This window comes from Chrysemys picta, chromosome 17 (genome assembly GCF_011386835.1).
Source record: "Chrysemys picta bellii isolate R12L10 chromosome 17, ASM1138683v2, whole genome shotgun sequence".
NCBI classification, from domain to species: domain Eukaryota; kingdom Metazoa; phylum Chordata; order Testudines; family Emydidae; genus Chrysemys; species Chrysemys picta.
The window spans coordinates 22,285,088-22,302,565 of record NC_088807.1 but is presented as its reverse complement, the minus strand read 5'-3'; the positions used below and the strand labels follow the sequence as shown (position 1 = coordinate 22,302,565).

The following is a 17,478-nucleotide window of genomic DNA, read 5'->3' as shown; positions in this document are numbered from 1 at the left end:
CGCCCACAAGCCGAGATGCCCACAGTTAGCGGAGACCTCTGCAAATGCTGGACTCAATAGCGCTGGATCCCTTGTGTTGCGGGTGCATGTAGGGCCCCTGCCATAATCAGGGCCCTTTTGTGCCAGGCGCTGCATAAAGACAGAGTGAAGAGACAGTCCCTTCCCCTGGGAGCTCACTGAGGACAGTGAGGATGTCCGTGCCTCAGTTTCCCGCTATGTAGAATGGGAGGCTGACTCCCTTTTTGTGTGCGACTCAGGGCCTGTGGTGCTGGGCAGTGCCGGGCACCAGAGACCAGCCCGTGAGTTGCTCTGTGCTCGGGAGGCTGGATGCAGTGAATGAGGCAGGGGCAACACATGGGCATATGAGGATCCCAAGAACTAGGGAGCCGAGGCTCCACATCTGTGGGGTTGGGAGCCCAGCTCGCAGGGCCGGGATTGTGGGTGGGGGGAACTCTGGAATCTGGGAGAGAATCTCTGCCTGGGGGCTCCAGGATCTGTCCATGGCTGCAGCCGGCCGGGGAGACTGGGGCTGGGTGGGTGTCTGGGTCTGGCTCTCACAGCCTGTCTCCTCTCCGCAGATCCCAGCTTACCCAGACCCTCCATCTCTCTGAGCCCCACTGGGGTCACCGCCCCAGGAGGAAATGTCACCATCCGGTGTGAGGGGCAGCGCCAGAATGTGACCTTCTTCCTGCACAAGGCTGGAGACCAGAACCCCCAGCGACACATGGACCCTGCTGGGGACGGGGCTGAGTTCCACATTCCCACCGTGGGCCGGCAGCACAGAGGGAACTACAGCTGCAGCTACCGGCCCCGATCAGAGCCCTTCGTCTCCTCAGAGCCCAGCGACCCCGTGCAGCTGGTGGTAGCAGGTGAGGGGCCCGGCTCTACGTCTCCGCTCCCAGCCCCACATCCACCCTCATGGGGGGGTCTTAGAGCGAGTCTGGGCTGTCGCAATTAGCGCCCCCAGGTTTGATATAGCCCCGTTTAGCAGACAAGCTCCCCCGTAACTCTGTAGACACAGGGACATTCCTACTCCCAAATAGGGACCGCCACACCCAGACCTGCTCCGCAGTGACTCCAGGTGTCAATGGCACCTGGGTGGGGCAGGGACTGTCTCCTGGCCTTCCTCTGTTACAGGAAAACCTGAGGAAGTGAGTGCCCTGCCCAGGAAGGGAAGGGTTAAAGCCGCTGTTAAGCTGGGCTGGGAAGGGGTCATGGCTTGGATGGTAGACAGGGAAGGAAACCCATGGGGTGGGGCAGGGGCCCAGCAGGGGGCGCTCTCCCCTGGCAGTGAGAGCTGGCCCCAAAGCCCCTGGGCAGCACTAGGGGGCGCTGGGCTGCAGGGGTGGGGCAGGGGGCTCGGTAGGGGGCACTGTGCTGCTGGGGGCGGGAACCTGTCTCTAGGGTATCCAGGCTCAGCAGCTGGAGGGGGCGGGGCTCCCCCTGGCAGAGCGTGAGGGGCAGGGATTCTGTCCTGGGCCCTCCCCGGTCCCGGCTGCCCTGTAGGGCAGAGGGGCAGGGCTGATACATGGGGATCAGGGTCGACTCATGGACAAATCTGCTTCATGTCTTTGCAGGGTAAGGACCAGCCCCGAGACAGAGCAGATGAGACCCCAGCTCTGCTTCCCACCCTGATCTACCTGCCCTAGGATTCAGGACTCCTGGGTTCTCTCCCCGGCTCGGGATGGGAAGTGGTGTCCAGTGGTTACACCAGGGGGGCGAGGAGGTTTTAATGTATTTTTTAGTTATTTTCCTAATGATAGGTTGATTCTCATTAGTTGATAACCATTAAAAATGTTGATTTGCAACTAAATATAGTCTTTACACTAAATCTGGTGCTTTTTCTTTTGCTAACCATGATGGCAAACTATATCTATGCCCATTGATTAAAGCAGTTATATGGAGTCATTTACATTTCTTCAGTCTAATTTTTACATTTTGATTATGTTGGAAAATGGCAAATGATACATTTATTTCCTAGATTATGCTGATTTTTTTACTTCTGATTTGTCCAAACTCTGTTTGGATGGAAATTCAAATGCACTCAAAAATGCAGAGAAACAGCATTTTCAATATGTTTATTAATTAAATAAAACTACCTTAAATGTGCTGAATACATAATAAAAAAAAGTGGATCGAAATGTATTTTTCATTTGAACCTAACTGATGTAAGGAGGTATCTGCAGTTAGTGACATGAACTGATTGTTTCTGGTCATCGTATCTCTCAGATATTAGAACTAATAGATCTGATCCCCCCACGTGTAGTATTTATTCATAGATTGGAAGAGGAAAAGAAGCTTTCCTGCTTTCTCAACTCCCCGTCAGTGTCTGAAATTTGAATGAACGTGTCATTGAACTGAACGAGCTGAATACACTGAACTGAAGAAAAGATTCTTTCTGTGCCTGCAGAAGAGGCTACTGCTGTCAAAAGCTGGTTTTACCCTTTCAACAAACTCTGGTTCCAGGTGCTCGGCCAACGACTTCCACGAATTCAGTGGTTTGACGTCCATTAAAACTGGGCAGCAAACACGGACTAAACTACAGCAAGTCTAGGCATTAACATGGGTTGTCATAATTTCAAATTTAATCCCCAATAGTCTTGTTTTTAAACAAACAAACAAACAAACATGTTTTTTATTTAAATGAAAATAATCCAATTGACATTTTTCTTAAATCCCTTTTGTGTTTTTTTTTGTTTTTTAAAAAATCCTTTTGATTCACCCTGATTTTAGAAGAACTTCCACATTCAAGTTAATCAAACTCTCTCTATTTCGTTATAGGAGAGAAAGCAGCAAAATTCATCATATCACTAATTCATTTAAAATTATTTACTCGATCTTAAAAGAGACTAAGTAGAGGGTCGGACACTTGATTGTTTATCTAGGCCCAGTTTCCATCCCTGAACCAGTAACAATTGCACGGGATAATGCCCCAAACTCTACAGTTGATTGTCAAATCGTCTGAGCCATTCCTCGTCTGTTCTTCTTGTTTTATAAGTTTGAGACCAACAAAAACTTCCCCTCGGCAGTCGGTGCCCATGTGGCGCTGCAGACAGAGGAGCTGAGCAGTAACCTTGTGACATCGACCACAACTCAGCACCCGCCCATCACTCACTCTCTCCACTAACCCTGATCTTAAATCCTCACCCTGCCACCTGTCAGGGTCATCTCTCCCTTTGAAACCGGCAGGTTAGCTCATTTTAACCAATGTGGTTGAATTATGCAAATCTCCTGGAGAGAGTTAGCACTGACTGGCTGAGTTAACTGTGATGTCACAAAGCGCCTCTGCCTAGAGCACCAATTTAATGAGCCTGGTGCAGAAAATCAGGCTTTTCTGGTGCTGCTGTTTTCCACTTGTCACCAAGACCAACAAGGTTCTTCCCACGGATGCCGAGAAATTTTGAAATCAATTTAATGTTGTTTAAAAATTATCGTGTTACAGACAGACAAAGAAATGCCATTGAACTGACACAGGGTGCTACAGCTGCCGATATAGCACCAAATTAGACTTGCCCGTCTGGTCAGAGCCCAGAGACCCCGTGGAGCTGGTGGTAGCAGGTGAGGGCGCAGCTCAGTGTCCCTGCTCCCAGCCCCACCCCCAGCCGGACACTCAGGGGATTTCAACGCTCAGAGCCAGGCTTGGGCCCAGCAGAGGGGACACCTGGCTGGGGAGTGGGGACAGAGTTATTGGGGGGTTCCCAGCTGGGATAAGGAGCAGCTGCTGGAGATTTGGGGCTTAGGGAGAGGGGGATTCCTCAAAAACAGTGACAAAACAGCTGTGGTGGGGAGGACCCCAAGGATTCCTGGGCAGCTGAAGTAGGGTGAGAAAGAAAACACATGGGACAGCAGGCAGCAGCTCCCCACAGCCCAGAATGCTCCTGGTGGAAAGGGCTGGTAGAGTTTGGAGGGAGGCTGCCCAGTCCCTGGAGAGAGATACCAGCCCCCAGTGAGGTAGCAACCGGCACCAGACAAATCAATTAACAGCAGGATACTAAGGGAGGAAAAATAACTTTTGAAGTGGTAAGAGTGTGGCCCATTACAGACAGTTGACAAGAAGGTGTGAGTAACAGTAGGGAGAAATCAGTATTGGGGATATTAGGTTTAGGTTTTGCAATGACCCACCCATTACCAGTCTTTATTCAGGCATAATCTGATGTTGTGCAGTTTGCAATTTAATTCCAGTTCTGCAGCTTCACGTTGGAGTCTGTTTTGAAGTTTTGTTGTTGAAGAATTGCCAGTTTTAGGTCTGTTATTGAGTGACCAGAGAGATTGAAGTGTTCTTGTAGAGTGCGGACTCACGCCTGCGGCGCCTCCTGCTGGTCATCTTCGGGAATTAGCTCTCACACCTTGGAACACCCTCTGGAGGCCAGTGATCCATCTGTCCTCTGGCCCCCCCGTGTCCCTCCCTGGACCTTGGTGCCCTTGTACCTGGGGTGCTGCCTGTGATGAAGTGGGGTTTTTTCTTGTTTTCTGTGGGGTTTCAATGGTTTGCATGCGGAGGGGGTGGGACTCAGTTTCCCTGGGTGTTACTGGTTTAACGAGGGGAGGGGAGGGGAGGGGAGAGGAAGTTTGTTGTTACAGAGAACCGGGGAGGGAACTTGGGACCGCAGCCAATGGCCTGGAGGATGGATACCCCAGTGACTGGTGACCTGAAACCCCGACCCAGAGACCCAACTCAGGAGTTGCAGCCAGTTCTCGCCAGTGGGAGAACAATGGGCTGCAGAGTGAGGGCCCAGTGACCTAACCAGCCGATTCCAGCCAGAGGACAGAAGCGAGTAGAGGAGGCCCCAGTTTATGACCCTGTTTACCTGGAGAGAAGACAATGGACAGAGGCGGGGCTTGGGGCAGGGGATATCAGATACCCAGCTGGGAAGCAGGGGGGCTCTGGGCTGGAGAGGGGGAGCAGACAGAGCCTGCCTGGATGCAGAGAAACTGGGGTGTGCTGGGCTGAGGGAGGCCAGGCCTGAGGCCCTGAGAGTTTCCTGTGCTGTGTTCAACTCTCAATAAATCCTCCTGTTTTATGCTGGCTGAGAGTCACTCCGGGCTAGAGAACAGGGTTGCATTAACCCCTTCGGGGGTGGTGGAGGCTCTGGGGGTCCAGAGCAAGTGGACTCCCTGAGGTGGTCCACGGCGAGAAACAGGTGTGCTAAGGCTCAGAGAGGTGCCAGGAGGTGGAGGGGCCTCACCCCGAGAGATAGTGGACTCCCAAGAAGGGCTGTCTCACTGAAAGGGGTACCCCCCATGGACCGCATGGGGCCATGAGTTGGCACAATCTGTGAGTCCATGACACTGCCCCCTGGCAGTAACCCCTCTGTCTTAGGGTCTCCCCTCCCCAGGGAACCCCCAACTGTTATACCAATTGAATAAAAACCAGAAGGATATGGTTAAGAGGGATAAGGCAAAGATGCGACATTTATTGTAAAGATAATAATAAAGCAAAGCTAAAAGTAAACAATCTTGTTTGACTACTTATTCCTATCACTACTTATTCCTTATACACACACACACACACATTATATATATATGACAAAGTTCCTCCTCTATCTTGGTGCGTCCTGTGCTTATTGGCGGATTTTCTTGCCTCAGAGATTCACTATGTGGGTTGGGGAACAGCCCAGAGACCTTCCCCTCTGGAAAAACCCACAGTCCAGGTCAATTGGGAGGTTTGGGGAAAACCCAGGCCCGCCCTCTACTCAGGGTTCAAGCCCAGGGCCTTGTGGACTGCAGCTGTCTATAGAGCCTCCAGTAACTGCTGCATGACAGCTACAACTCCCTGGGATACTTCCCCATGGCCTCCTCCAAACACCTTCCTTAGTCTCACCACAGGACGTTCCTCCTAGTGTCTGATAATGCTTGTGGTCCTCAGTCCTCCAGCAGCACACCCTCTCACTCTCAGCTCCTTGTGCCTCTTGCTCCCAGCTCCTCACACTCACACCACAAATTGAAGTGAGCTCCTTTTAAAACCCAGGTGCCATGATTAGCCTGCCTTAATTGATTCTAGCAGCTTCTTCTTAATTGGCTTCAGGTGTCCTAATTAGCCTGCCTGCCTTAACTGGTTCTAGCAGGTTCCTGATTACTCTAGTGCAGCCCCTGCTCTGGTCACTCAGGGAACAGAAAACTACTCATCCAGTGACCAGTATATTTGCCCTCTACCAGACTCCTGTACCCCACTGATCTGGGTCTGTCACAATATATATTCATTCACACAATCATTCATTCAAGTTCTGTATAGGTGTTATAGTTACCAGCCTAGAAGCTGCTCATGCCAAGTTACTGGCCAGGTATCTTGGTCATGAGGATGGAGCCGAGTCCGTGTCAGGTGCACCTGATGCTCCTGGAGGTTGGCAGCAGAACCAGAGACTCAAAGTCCTCAGTCTTTAGAGTCCATTCTTATAGGAATTAATTCCTATATTAGTCTATGGGAGCTGTTGCATCCTGCTGTTGCTGACTCAATCAGCAGATGGCACATTCCTGGTGGCTCCACACTGTCCAAAGTTTGTGTTTCTCATCCTTCCAGGTGATGGGGTGGATCCCAGTTTACCCTCCGGGGGTTGTCTGGTGGTCCACTTGACACATTCTTCGGCCGATGGATACTCCCTTTCTAGGCTGGCACCTCCCTAACCATTCATGTACATCAAGCATTCATCAATATACATTCCATATCTTAACCATATTTTTAATTTACTGTCTCCACCACTTTCGGGGTGTGTGCTAATTCATTTGAGACTGGGGGTCTCTTCCTAATAGCCATTTCTCTTACAATGTAGTGAAAGTCACTTAACGGCTTATAGCATTTGTTTATATTGTAACAATTACAGAATAAACTGCCTGAAGCACAGTGTCAATTAATGGCTTAAGGCTCACAGCAGGGCTAGTAACATAGTGTTCACTTCAAGAACAAAGTCAATTAACTTGTTTGTAAGTTTTACATAGTAATAAAGTATCTTTCACAGGACAGAAACAATCCATGGTTTCTACAGACAGTAGCTTACAAGTTTTAACAGAAGACACAAGAGATTTTTGTACTTGGTGAAACCGTTGGATTTTAAAGTGTGGGGGACAAATTATGGGGGGGGGTCACTGTCACTTGGGGTAATCACTGTTTCTTGGGGGAATCACTGTTAGTACCTTCTTTAATATCCCTACATTATCCCCCTTTTGACACTACGATATTTATATAATCGTTAGTGTCACTTTCTTTTTAACCTGTTTAAGAGAAGGTACTGTGAGTCAATATGTGTTTCTGATTCCAATTTAGCGTACATTCTTTTTATCTGAAAACACATGCCACACATACCAATTATACAAATACAATGTAATATCAAGACTACTATCAAGGGGTGTAGCATTACTGATAGAATGCCAGTGGTAGTCAGGGACCATCCAGAGAATATATCATACCAGTGGTAGGTTGTAATTTGTTTCTCTGCGGTGGCAATTCGTAACATGTCTCCATTGGCATGTATAATATCAATAGTTCGATTTCCCACTTGGTCATCTGTCTGGTCTAAAAATTTGGTCACTTCAGTAGTATACAGCTCGATAGTATTCATCACCATGCAATTTTGACAGGTCTGTATGCCCAATTAGGGCCCATTTAAACTATTCAATACCATGGTAGGTTACGAAAAAAAGCCTTTAAAACATTAAATAATATTAAAAACTAGGTTTAAATTCTTACCTTTCAAGTCTTTCTGTAGAACGAGGCAACTTTCCTGGTTCAGACACTCTCAGATTTCTTATCACCGCCTTTGGATCGGCCCAATAAGAGGTTGTTTTCTGATCCAATCCTAGAGTCCCAAGACTAAACAAGAGCCAACTCCCTCCTTTTCCCCCACCCCTCTTCTCTCTTCCCCCCTTTTAACTGTTTAATTCTTATCTATAGAAACAGACCCCCAGCATTTCTCCTGCCATGTAACCCTTGCACAGAGGGTTTTTTTTTATAAAAGATAAAACCATAAGCTTTTAGTAACAAACAATTTTAAAAAAATTTTCCTAGATTTTAAACTAACAGGGGTTATTTATTTAGTAAGCACAATATGAAGGTGCAGCTTTTGTTGGGACTCTAGGATTGGATCAGAAAAATGAATTCTATGACGCTGCTGTAAAACAACCTCTAATTGGGCTGATCCAAAGGCGGTGGTAATACGTCTGAGATGGTCTGAACCAGGAAAATAGCCTCATTCTACAGAAAGACTTGATAGGTAAGAATTCTCCCTCTCTCTCTCTCTTTCTGATTCAACCATGTGCTCTCTATTTATGTCCTTTGCAAAGGGAGCTCTCTTTTCCTGTCCTGTTCTTTCTTTTAACCTCTCTCTTTCTCTTAACCTACCCTGATACTGAATGCTTTTTTCTTTACTTTTTTACCCGGTGCTTACCAAACAGGCTCTACCTGCTTCTCTCTTTTTTTATTTTTCTTTCTTATTCTGATTTTACCATGTGCTCTCTATTTTTGCCCTTTGCAAAGAGGGCTCTCTTTTCCCTTTTCTTGCCCTGATCTTTCTTTTAACCTTTCTTTTTTTAACCTACATGGGTATTGAATAGTTTAAACGTTTTTTATTCATTTTTTTACCCTGGGCTTACCAAACAGGTCCTGTCTTAGTAAAATCCTTTTTAAACCTAGTTTCTAATGTTTTTAAAGGCTTTTTTTCTTAACCTACCCTGGTCTTGAATAGTTTAAGGGTTTTTTATTTACTTTTGCCTTAGTAATTCACTTTTTAAACCTAGTTTTAATATTATTTAATGTTTTAAAGGCTTTTTTTTAACCTACATGGATATTGAATAGTTTAATGTCTTCTTTCTTCACCTCTTTACCCTGTGCTTATGAATCAGGCTTTGTCTTAGTAATTCACTTTTTAAACCTAGTTTAATATTATTTAAAGTTTTAAAGGCTTTTTTCTTATACTACCCTGGTATTGAATAATTTAATGGCTTTTTTCTTAGCCAACCTTTTAGCATGGGGTTACTAAACAGGCTTTGCCTTAGTAAATTCCTTTTTTAAACCTAGTTTTTAATATTATTTAATGTTTTAAAGGCTTTTTCCGTAACCTACCATGGTATTGAATAGTTTAATGGTTTTTTATTTACTTTTTTACTCTGTGCTTACGAAACAGTCTTTGCCTTAGTAATTCACTTTTTAAACTTAGTTTTATTGTTTTTAAATGTTTTTTTCTTAACCTAAATGGATATTGAATAGCTTAATGGTTTTTTATTTACTTTTTACCTTGGGTTTACAAAACAGGGTTTGCCTTAGTAAATTTCCTTTTTAAACCTAGTTTTCAATATTGTTTTACTCTTTTCTTAAACCAACCCTTTAAAAACAAATATTTCCTTTTTTCTTTAAGTTCTATTTTTCTATTCTTGAATAACTTATCTTTACCAACCTCTCTCCTAACTCAACCACCCCAAAGAACCTTTCTTTCCTTTTTTTTCTCTAAATCTTACTCAAACTTTCTTTTTTCATCTTTACACTCTCTCACTCTCTTCTTTCAACCTTTTTCTTTCCATGTACCCAAGCACAAGCACACACAACACTACCCCTACTGAAACACACATACACACATTTTTTCAAAATGGCTGACAGCGCCAAACTTTGGCTCCACCGGAAATGGGGTGGGTAGGCGGGACATAAGCCCTAAATGGGCCCTAATTGGGCATACAGACCTGTCAAAATTGCACGGTGATGGATACTATCGAGTGGTATACTACTCGGATTGTTCGTCTCTGTGTCTGCCGCTTGTTCTGGATTGATGGCCAACCTTATTGCCTGTCTGAAGAGGATCTGGTATGGCTGGATCTTAGTTCTCAGCCTTTTACTGCTGCGAATGGCTGCTAATTTTAGCGGCAGTATTTCTGGCCAGTTTTAACCGGTGTTGTCTGCAACTTTCCTAAGGGCTTCTTTAATAGTGCGGTTCATCCTCTCTAGTTGTCCTGAAGACTGCGGTCTGTATGGGTTCTGGAGTTTGTGTGAAACCCCTAATGCTTTAATCATTAGAGTAAATATGTCTCCCACAAAGGATCCTCCGTTGTCTGAGTCAATAATCTCGGGAGACCCATATCTGCAAAGCACTTCAGAGAATAGTTTCTTAGTGGTTGTGTGGGCGCTATTGTTCCTAGTAGGGAAAGCTTCCACCGAACCTGAAAAGAATTCTATGATTACAAGTAGATATCGAAATCCTTCTTTACTCCTTGGCAATTTATCAATGAAGTCAATTTGGATTCTATGCCAGGGTCCCAGCCTTCTTTGAGGTAGCATCTGAGGCTGGTGTGGAGGACGAACTTTATCTTTGGCACACTGTATACAATTCCTGACCCATGTATTCACATCATCTCTCATCCCCTTCCATTCTGCCACTTGCTTTAATCTTCCCAGCGTCCCTTCCACTCCTTCATGCATGAACTGATGAGCTATGCTCACCAGTTCCTGTCTTTCAATTCTTCCGGGGACGCGGACTGCTTCCAATACCTTCTTTTTCTGCCTTCGGGTCACTGCTGCTATCCCTTCATAATCTCTGTCTATGGCATCAGCACGGTTATTCCATACTGTTTCAGCTGCGGAGGCTTTTCCATGTGCCTTGACATGTTTGATTTTAAGCTGGTTGGGATGAGAGGTAACTCAGGCATAGATCCATCTCCATTCATCTATATATGCTATATCTTTCCCATCTGTGGCTTTCCAATTGTTCCTCTGCCAATCAAACATCCAATATTGCACCCTGTTTACACAGTAATTGCTGTCAGCATAGATGTATACAGTCTTGGGGCAGTTCTCTGTTTCATATTGTTTTAGGACTTGGTATATGTCATGGAGTTCAGCATGTTGGGCTGAGCCATGATCCAAATACCCCTTTAGTACCTCCTCTTCTAAACTGATGGCTGCATATCTGATTCTCTTTTTACCATGCACCACCATGGAACTGCCATCGGTGAACCAAATATGTCTCTCCTGACCCATGGGATCCAATTCTTCCAGGGGGGTGTGTGTGCTTGGGCTTGGGCTATCCTCTGTTCTAGTGTGACTGCTGGACATACATGCTTAGTTCCCTTTTCAATAAGATCATGTGTCAGCATGTCGAGTCTGGATACAGTGTCAGCCTGGACTCCTCTGTTTACCAGCGTTAGAGTCCATTGTGCCATTCGGGTGTTGGACACCCTGCCTCCGATTAGTTTTCCAGATAGGATGTATTTCAGAGGAGTATGTGTGCTTTGTATAGTAATTGGGGCACTGCCGGTAAGTGGCTCAAGAGACTGAACTGCCCATGTGGCTGTCAGGCATTCATGTTCACAGGCGTCAAAATTTAGTTCAGCTCCCTGTCGTTTTTTAAATTCATAAGTCACAAGTACCAATGTTTGATTTTCATTTTGTTGCAAGAGAGTAGCTGCCATGGCCACCTCATTAGCTGCTAACTGGATAACAAATGCTTTATATTAATCCAGGAAGCGTTAAGCAGGGGCTGTTAGGGCTTTTTGCTTCAGGATATTTAAAGCGTTCTCCTGGTCTGGACCCCATTCCCAATGCGTCTTCTATTTTAGCAGTTTCCATAAAGGAAGTGTGATCTCTGCATATTTATAGATATGGGGTCGTAGAAAGTTAAATCCGGCCAGCAAAATCCTTAAGGAGTGCACATTGGTAATGGCTGGCATTTCAATTAAAGCCCGTACCTTCCTTTGATCTACCTGCCTTCCCTCCTGGCCAATGATAATACCTAGGTAGAGGACCTGGTTTTGCACCAATTGTGCTTTTTCCAGGCTTATCTTGAAGCCGGTGTCCTGGATCAATGCAAGGATGTCCTCTGTAAGTCTCTGCACCTGTGCCTCGAATTGGCCAGAAACCAAAATATCATCCACATAGGAAAAGATGAGTGGTCGGTCATAGGGACTTAACTTGTCCAGAATATTTACCACATGTTCGTGGGCGATAGCTGGAGAGTCTTGGAATCCTTGGAGTAGGTGCTGAAATGTGTACTGCTGGTCTCTGATGGTGAAGGCAAACCGGTCCCATGAATCAGGATGTAATGGGATGGCAAAGAAACAGTTAGCCAGATCTAGAACTGAAAAATACCTGGAGGTGGCTTGCACCTTTTGGATGACTTGTGTCATATCTGCCACGATGGGGGCCATGGTATACTTCCTTTGTTGATTCTCTTGTAATCAATGGTTAGTCTCCAGGATTGCCCGTCTGCCTTCATGACTGGCCAGACAGGGGAGTTAAAAGGGGAGTTAGTTTTTCTAATCACTCCCTGCTCTTCCAGGTCCTGAATGATTTGGACGAGCTGTGTGTCTGCTTCCCTGGGATACCGATATTGCTTCTGTGGGGACACCAATTCACCTACAATTTTAACACAAGCGTTAATTCTACCACAATCTGTTTTCTTATGGGTCCAGACCATGGGGAACTTTGAACGCCATTCCTCCTGCTGCTCTGCGGTGAGGGCTGCGATCGGATGGTGTCCTCTTTTGGCAACAATGTCATTTTGGTTTTCTGTTGGTAGAAAAGGGGGAGGGCTTCCAGCCTCCATAGGGCACTCCGGGGTAAATCAGTTATGATGTTATTTTTAAATAACCAGTCCATCCCCAGAATGACATCGTTAATCATGTATTTTGTTTGAACTAGATTCCTGGTCGTGTTAAAGCATTGTACCGAGAAGGGAAAACCCTGTGCCGTGAAGGGGACTTAAACCCATTCTTGTCCTATGCTCGGTTTCCCTTGAAATGATTGCAAGATCACCTCCTGCCCTTTTATGCCAGTGCGGGGGTTTGCTTTAATTAGGGATACCGAGGCTCCGGTATCTATTAGGGTTAAGGTAGGAGCTTGAGTACCCTGGTGAATATATATGTGGGGTCTGCCTCCAGGATCCTATGAATCTCCACTGCTGTGCTAATATCGATAAACTAGGCAAATACAAGTTAGATGGGGCTACTATAAGGTGGGTGCATAACTGGCTGGATAACCGTACTCAGAGAGTTGTTATTAGTGGTTCCCAATCCTGCTGGAAAGGCATAACAAGTGGGGTTCTGCAGTGGTCTGTTTTGGGACCGGCTCTGTTCAATATCTTCATTAATGACTTAGATATTGGCATAGAAAGCACGCTTATTAAGTTTGCGGATGATACCAAACTGGGAGGGATTGCAACTGCTTTGGAGGACAGGGTCATAATTCAAATGATCTGGACAAATTGGAGAAATGGTCTGAGTTAAACTGATTGAAGTTTAACAAAGAAAAATGCAAAGTGCTCCACTTAGGAAGAAAAAATCAGTTTCACACATACAGAATGGGAAGAGACTGTCTAGGAAGGAGTACGGCAGAAAGGGATCCAGGGGTTATAGTGGACCACAAGCTAAATATGAGTCAACAGTGTGATGCTGTTGCAAAAAAAGCAAACATGATTCTAGGATGTATTAATAGGTGTGTTGTAAGCAAGACACGAGAAGTCATTCTTCCGCTCTACTCTGCTCTGGTTAGGCCTCAGCTGGAGTATTGTGTCCAGTTCTGGGCACCGCATTTCAAGAAAGATGTGGAGAAATTGGAGAGGGTCCAGAGAAGAGCAACAAGAATGATTAAAGGTCCTGAGAACATGACCTATGAAGGAAGGCTGAAAGAATTGGGTTGGTTTAGTTTTGAAAAGAGAAGACTGAGAGGGGACATGATAGCAGTTTTCAGATATCTAAAAGGGTGTCATAAGGAGGAGAGAGAAAACTTGTTCACCTTAGCCTCTAAGGATAGAACAAGAAGCAATGGGCTTAAACTGCAGCAAGGGAGGTCTAGGTTGGACATTAGGAAAAAGTTCCTAACTGTCGGGGTGGTTAAACACTGGAATAAATTGCCTAGGGAGGTTGTGGAATCTCCATCTCTGGAGATATTTAAGAGTAGGTTAGATAAATGTCTATCAGGGATGGTCTAGACAGTATTTGCTCCAGACATGGGGGCAGGGGACTGGACTCGATGACCTCTCGAGGTCTCTTCCAGTCCTAGAATCTATGAATCTATGCCAGGTGGAGATTCTATGTTCAGCGGACTTTCCTAGAAATAGTCATGCTCCCCGTCAGGGAAGGGAGGTGCATTCATCGGAGGGGCGCTTGGGGTAGTGACCCCGGCTACCTTCCTCTGAAGGTTTTGCACTCTCAGGATTTCTTTCATGGTATCAGTCGTGGGAGCCCCATTCTATTTGTCCCGATCTCCTCCCAATTGCATTAGTAATTTCCAAGTCATTCTGCGCATATCTGGACCAGGCTTTTCGCCTCTGTTCTGGGGTTGTATACCTTTCTCAACTAAAAAGCAACAGAGGGTCCTGTGGCACCTTTAAGACTAACAGAAGTATTGGAGCATAAGCTTTTGTGGTTGAATGCCCACTTCATCAGATGCAAGTAATGGAAATTTCCAGAGGCAGGTATAATCAGTATGGAGATAACGAGGTTAGTTCAATCAGGGAGGGTGAGGTGCTCTGCTAGCAGTTGAGGTGTGAACACCAAGGGAGGAGAAACTGCTTCTGTAGTTGGCTAGCCATTCACAGTCTTTGTTTAATCCTGATCTGATGGTGTCAAATTTGCAAATGAACTGGAGCTCAGCAGTTTCTCTTTGGAGTCTGGTCCTGAAGTTTTTTTGCTATTTTTTTGCTGTTTTTGCTTTAAAGGTAGCCATCTTACAGCAAAAAAACTTCAGGGCTTGGTTCTCGCTTTCTAGTCCCCTAAGTGCTGTAACTTGATCTGTCAAGAATTTTTCTGTACCTTTAAATTCCAGCATTACCTCTTTTATCATTTCCATTTGATTCTGTGAGTTTATTGCCATAATTTTCCAATTCTCTATCCCTTTTTCCAATTGGTTTAGCTTTTCCTGCAGAGAGTTTTTCTTTTCTTTGCAGTTAGCTAAGCGGAGGTAACTGTCATTACATGACTCCTATAATAGCCAAATTGCTGCCGCGTTGCGTTTGGCAGTGCTAGAAGGTTTGTACATGAGGATGTATTGTGCCGATCTATCCTCTAGATCTGAAATAGTATAAACATCTGCAAGGGCTTGTTCAGTCCAAAGACTGTGTCCATAATTTTGAAAGATTTGTTTATAAGGTGTTATTTCTTTAACAAAGGTGAGGTAGGCGCTCCTTCTGGTTCCATTTCTACTTCTGTCACTGATCCATCCTGTCTTTTTCTAAACATGTATTGGGTAGTATAATACAGTCCTCCCTGGAGGTCAACAGATTTATTTAAATTTTTCTCCTTACTACCTCCCTGGAGGTTAGCAGGATATATTCCAAATCTCTCTCCTTACTACCTCCCTGGAGGGTAGCAGGATATATTTCAAATCTTTACTTTACTTCCTCCCTGGAGGCCAGCAGGTTTATCTAACAAAATAGAAATGCCAAGCTCAATATAGCTGGTGGTGTGCACACCAATTTTTCACAATACCTGTGGCTTTCCTACCAATAATCCCCCTTTTGCAATTCTCCACCAAAATGTTATACCAATAGAATAAAAACCAGCAGGATCTGGTTACGAGGGATAAGGCAAAGATGCCACATTTATTGTAAATATAATAATAAAGCAAAGATAAAAGTAAACAACATTGTTTGACAACTTATTCCTATCACTACTTATTCCTTATACACACACACACATATATATGATGCATCTGAAGAAGTGGGCTGTAGCCCACGAAAGCTTATGCTGAAATAAATGTGTTAGTCTCTAAGGTGCCACAAGTCCTCCTGTTCTTTTTGCGAATACAGACTAACACGGCTGCTACTTTGTAACCATATATATATATATTTATTCACACAATCATTCATTCAAGTTCTGTATAGGTGTTATAGTTACCAGCCTAGAAGCTGCTCATGCCAAGTTACTGGCCAGGTATCTTGGTCATGAGGATGGAGCCGAGTCTGTGTCAGATGCACCTGATGCTCCTGGAGGTTGGCAGCAGAACCAGAGACTCAAAGTCCTCAGTCTTTAGTGTCCATTCTTATAGGAATTAATTCCTATGTTAGTCTATGAGAGCTGTTGCATCCTGCTGTTCCTGACTCAATCAGAAGATGGCACATTCCTGGTGGCTCCACACTGTCCAAAGTTTGTGTTTCTCATTCTTCCAGGTGATGGGGTGGATCCCAGTTTACCCTCCGGGGGTTGTCTGGTGGTCCACTGGCCCCGATCAGAGCCCTTCATCTCCTTACAGCCCAGCGACCCCGTGCAGCTGGTGGTAGCCGGTGAGGGGCCTGGCTCAGCATCCCCGCTCCCAGCCCCAGCAGGACACTCGCTGGGGGCTCCATGCGGCTGGGACACTCAGAGCCAGGCTCTGCCCTGAGCCTTGGCCCCATCAGAGGGGACACCCAGCCGGGGAGTGGGGACAGCATGGGTGGCGGGTATAACAGGCCAGGGATGGCTCTGCCTTCCTTGGCTAGAGCCGCTGCCGAGGGATGGTGGACTGCGGCTGCTCGAGCTGGCCAGCTGGACGGGGGCTGGGGTTGACCAGCTGGCTGGGTCTGGGGCTGTTTCAGCTGGCACAGGGCTGGGGTCAGTCGGCCGGAATGGCTGGGCTCAGGTTGATTGGCTGGCTGGGTCTGACCCAGGACTGGGGCCGGCCTGGGGTTCCACAAAGGAAACAGGGTTTGAATCAGGCCGTGTCTCCCCCTGATAGATGGGACAAGCAGGTGACAGATCCTCAATACACAAACTGGACTCCATCCCAGCCTGGGACCACCCTTCCCCAGTGCAAAGTCTTTGTCCTCCAGATGGTTCTCCAGGTGTTGAGTTGTGAGGAAGAGAAGCCCAGGGATTATGTCCCTTCCTCTCTTTTATATTTTCTTCCAGATCTTTGCTGTGACCGGGGATCAGCCAGTCCCCATTGGTCAAGCAATCTCCATTGTACACAATCTCTGGGATAGTGGATTCTTTCCTTGAGGGGTGTTGATGAGCCATTAACACTGTCTGGCTGGTCCTCCGTTGCAGTTCAAAGGTTGCTGTGGGCGTCTCCCAACCTCACAACATATTTCAGTAGCACACACAGCAATGCTTCAGAACGTCCCACACAAGGAGAGCACATACAGTCCAACAGGACATGAATGTTCAACAGATCAAGACTTTTAAAATGATGCCTCACAAGGCAACTTTGTACCCAACCGATCATAATTCTATTCTAGTGAGGAACACGGGGGCTCCAGGGAGCTATTTTAAGGTACAGATTGTCACACTGTGGTATCACCCTGGCGCAGCTAGAGCCTGGGCACGAGGCCAGAACCTGTGAGGAAGAGACTGTGAACTTCCTTTCCCTTGCACAGGCGGCTGTTTGTGGTGTCCCTGTGCCCACAGGGTGGGTGACTTGTTTCCTTTAACCTTCCCCATCTTTTCCTTATTTGTTTATGAGTTGCTGTTTAATAAATTGTACGTGCTCTGAACTCTATGTACTGATCAGTGGGTCAGGGAAGGATCCGGTGCAAAGAGAGTGCCCCAGAGTCGGGACACCCTCGCCCCTGTCCGAAGTGACCACGACAA

At 46.1% G+C, this 17,478-nt stretch overlaps 1 long non-coding RNA gene across 1 annotated transcript; it reads left to right on the top strand.

Moving 5' to 3' along the window:
* Positions 1–582: 582 nt before the first annotated feature.
* LOC135976387 (uncharacterized) lies at positions 583–2,137 on the top strand. Its single transcript, XR_010593529.1, has 2 exons — positions 583–869; positions 1,578–2,137. It is a non-coding gene; the product is annotated as an uncharacterized LOC135976387 (long non-coding RNA).
* Positions 2,138–17,478: the final 15,341 nt, after the last annotated feature.